Raw genomic sequence first — 4,956 nt, forward strand, 5'->3', positions numbered from 1 at the left:
ATATATATATATATATATATATAAAATTGATGTGACAGTATACGTCAAAGGATTTGTTACCTCGCCTGATGAGGGGTTCTATGTTTGGGTGACGATTTGGGCTCTAACAGAAACACGTTAGATCATTGCATGTCGTCACAAATCGACAATTGGCATTTACGGGATTAAGTTTAGAACGTAAAGCTCCACAACTAATAACGCAAAGCATTTTGTTCGACACACTAATCATCTTTCGAATCGACCATCTTCATTCATATAACGTGCCATAACTGAGTGAATAAGGAATCAGCTCGTCACCTATTTCTGCTTCCCATTAGTTTCTTTATGTGTTTTGATTTCCTTCAAACCATTCGTTATGTTGCGTATATCTTGAATGTAATGAATATGTATTTCTTAATGTCTTGGACCAATGCCTTTCAGCGATAATGCTTGAATGTGTGTGCGTGGGAGGGATGCGTGTGTGACTGTGAGCGTATGTGTGCGAGTGTCTGTGCGTTTGTATGTGTGCGTTTGTGTGTCCGTTTGTATGTGTGAGTGCGCGTGTGTATACATATATATCTATGCATGTATATATGTATGTATATGCACGTATATATATGTAAATATATACATATATAGATATATGTGTGTGTGTGTATGTGTATATGTATGTATATACATATATATATATATATATATATATGTATGTATATACATATATATATATATGTGTGTATTCATATATATATATGCATGTATATATATGCATGTATGCATATATGTATGTATATATATTTATTGAAGCAGTTTGTGTAGTAAAGTTTTTTTTTTTTTTAAACAACCTGAATGACTGATACAGTTTCCAAATTTGCGTTTAATTATGGTTTACTGAACGGCTGAGCGTGTTGGTAGAGATCCAAAGTTTTGAAATCAGACATAATGTATGAATAAGATATTTCGAAATCAGAATAACTAGCGATTGGTAATTCAAGCTTTTACAGAATAGCTTGCATCTGGATAGTGAGTGCATAATATCTATATATGTAACTCAATAAACATCAACATTTTATCTGTTTTTCTGACACCGAAATAACCCAATTTTGTTTTTTAAAATCTCCCGTTATGTAAAAAGGATTCCGATAATGTACCTGTTTTAAGCATTTCTTTCAGATCTTTACGGAATGTAATTTATATTTTAGGAGAAGCATAGAGTGGCATAGATGCATATGCGCATATTAAATTAGGGGAAGTTTTGGGGCCATTAATTTCCCCAGTCATTAGGCAATCTTTTGGTTTTAGCACATGCAAAATTTAATGAAGCAGGTTTTTCGTCCTGTCATTGTTGCTAATGAGAGCTGACGTTTTCCTTACGAACCGTCCTGATCCATAGAGTTCAATGTAAGGTAACAATGCTTATGCTTAATCCTACAAAGTTTGTGATTTATTGTACAATGTTCAAGGTTTTCTTGTTAATTATGATCTCTTAGTTCTCTATAATAATTGCATTCGCATCTCAGATAATTTATAGCAATATTAAATCTACACATCACTTGACAAGTACATTACTTCATCTCACCTGAAGGATAAAGGGCAAAGATCGCATGGATGGTATTTTGAACTCAAATTGAAAGGAGCTGTAACTGAATACCGTAGGCATTTTGTTCGACGCTCTAACGATTCTGATAATCCTCTGCCATGAGGAGCGCGCCTGTAAGAAATATTGCATTCATTCCTTTTTTCCAAAGTAATTGATTTTGTTCTATGTTTAACGATGGTATTTTCGAATGTAGCCAATCCATTTGGAAATATCTTACAACACTAAATATATACACCACCCCTACAAATGGATTTAACCCACATTACTTAACAACATTACGGCACAGCTTTGATACCTCAATTGGTCCTGCCTTATTCAACACTATCCTGAAAGAAATCAAAATAGTAAAATACCCCATGATATTTTTAAAACGGTCGGACGACTTCCTTGTAAAGATACCAAACAGACCGCCGACACCTGGATATATTTCATCGAATACTACACGATTTTACTACACGAGTGAGGTATTGTGCCACAAAACATGACTTCAAAGACCTCTTCATGTAGTGCTATTCAGTTAGACAAAGCCTTGGCCAATCAGAGATTAACCCTTGTGGTAATTGGAGTGTTGTGGAAGATGATATTTATAGCTAAGAGCTACTCAACTGCAGCAAGTGATAACTGTATAGTGTAATAGGTGAACATTTCTAGAGAAAAATAGGACACTTAACTGACATTTCATCAATCGTATATAAGCTAACAAAGGATATTTTAAAGTGTTCTGTATTGTTGTTTTATAGTTATATTGATGCTAGTGCATTCTGCTCTTTCAATCCGCTACAACAAAACTGTGTCTTGGATAACTGGGACAGGTGAATGCAATTACAAAACTACGTCAGTATGCAAAATTTTCAAAGGCTTCATTTTCCCCATTTACAGCTTAAAGATATACTTCGAAAGAAATCAAAACCAATCCATCAACCATGGTTTTATTCACTACTAATTGGATTCTGACAACGCTTCCACCAGCCTTCAGAATTTCTTCGCAGACTTTTTCGTCAGATATACTGGAGTTCCTTTATTTGCAGACAGTATTTGCAATACAGTTTTCCTCGAATTTTATGGTGCCAAGTTTAACCCTTTAACTGCGAAATTAAATTTCATGGTTATTGCAATACTGAAGTTAAATATTTACTAAAATAATAGAACTGGTATTTTCTTCAAGTCACGTTGCCTCAATAAACTTGACATATCTCAACAAAAAACAGTTTCAAACATTCCTCAACAAAAGACAGACTACTTTCTGCAGTTAAGGGCAATGCAATTTTGGGTGGATATATCTGATTTCCACAATAAAAATTATAAGACTGCTTTATGTTTCAGGCAGAGACATTAGGCCACACTTCTTAATAGAGAGTTAGGTATTGGCAAATGAGACTTAAGCATTTAAATCCCTATATATTGACTGCATGAGACAGCTCAATTGTGAATACATGGTATTATGTAACTTAGGAGTAAAGCGGCGAACTGGTAGAATCATTAAAATGCTTTGAGGCATTTCATCTGTTCTGAGTTCAAATTCCGCCGGAATCGAAGTTGTCTTTCGTCCTTTCGGGATCGATAAAGTAAGTACCAGTCAAGCACTTGGATCGATGTAACTGACTACCCACGCCACCCCCGAAACTGCAGGCCTTGTGCCAAAATTTGAAACCAATATAATATATGAGTGATGGCGAAGCTTTTTAGCCCGGTGTGTCGATATATTGATAGATGCATGTAAACAGGTGACACTCCTATTTTTGAAGATTTTCTTTTTCAACGTCACTTGCGCCACATAAAACCCAACCCCACAGCCGATCACAACCGACGCATGTATATCTTCACTAGCACTACTCTATATATTATCATACTAAGTTAGTGGAACTTTATAGCTAGTAACATGTTTTACTACTCTAGGCACAAGGTCCGAAATTTTGGGGGAGGGGCCAGTCGATTAGATCAACCCCAGTATGCAGCTGGTACTTAATTTATCGACCCCGAAAGGATGAATGGAAAAGTTGACCTCGCCGGAATTTGAACCCAGAACATAAAGACAGACGAAATACAGCTAAGCATTTCGCCCGGCGTGCTAACGTTTCTTATTTCTTTATTGCCCACAAGGGGCTAAACATAGAGAAGACAAACAAGGACAGACAAAGGGATTAAGTCGATTACATTGCAGTGTAATGATGGTCGCTTCTGATAGGACCCTATGGAGGATGTACCAGAGGTCTAACCTCCAACAATAGCTGGTTCAGAGGATAAATGGGTGGATAAATGGATAAAAAGTATCTTCGTTGTCTCGTATAGATATACTCATATACGTGTCACGGCAATTTCCTGTCCATTTCCTCTGCAGTCACCATTGAAATAAATGGTGCACAAGTCTTATTTCTGTACTTAGAGCATATTCGATATTTATATAAAGCAATGTCTTAAGCTATTCGAAAATTCATGTAAGGCGTGCCAAGAGATATGACTGTTGGGACATGAGCTGACATTTATACGGCGAAAATGCATTACAATCATACATACTTATACACTGTGAACAGATGTCAGTTAATTAGGTGGTATAGAAAGTAGAAATTCCATATATGAAACATGAGAAATGGTATGTAAGAAAGAGAAATCGAAGAACAAGAAGAGATGACAGCGAGAGAGAGGGAGAGATGCAAAGAAAGGGAGATCTACGTATAAATATGAGAAGCGGCAGACACTGTAAAGTAGGTGCGTAAACATTGTTTGTGTAACTAGCAGCAAGCAGCTCTTAATGCATCTTAATGCTGTTGAGAATTCACATTTGTCCAGCATAAATAACGATCGATTAAATATCTATGTACACACACACACACACACACACACACACATGTATGTACGCATGTAGTGTATGTATACACACAAATATATATACATATATATATAATATAGTATGAATGAATTATATATATAGTATTTGTGACATGCGTGTGTGTCTTTTGTGTGCATGTACATTTGTATCTATGAATTTGTGTGTGTGTGTATATATATATATATATATGTATGTATGTATGCATGTATGTATATATATATATATATGTACCTGTTTATGTGGTTGCAAATATATGTGTGTGTGTGCATATATGCATGTATGTATGTATGTATTATGTACGCGTGTTTGCATGCATTATGCATACGTGGATGTTCATTCGCAGCTGATGATTCACTCGGATTGTAACTCAATACAGATTTTAGTATTGAAATGTGTATGCCTCCACTGAACTAATTACACAAAAGTAAGATAGCACTACATCCTTTATATGCTGTTAATGAAATCTAATTGCATTTCTAGAATGTATATTATACGAGAGACAAAGGACAAAGTAGTGGAAAGTTCATATATATATAGATATGTATGTATATAT

Source organism: Octopus bimaculoides, chromosome 8 (genome assembly GCF_001194135.2).
Source record: "Octopus bimaculoides isolate UCB-OBI-ISO-001 chromosome 8, ASM119413v2, whole genome shotgun sequence".
Lineage (NCBI taxonomy): Eukaryota > Metazoa > Mollusca > Cephalopoda > Octopoda > Octopodidae > Octopus > Octopus bimaculoides.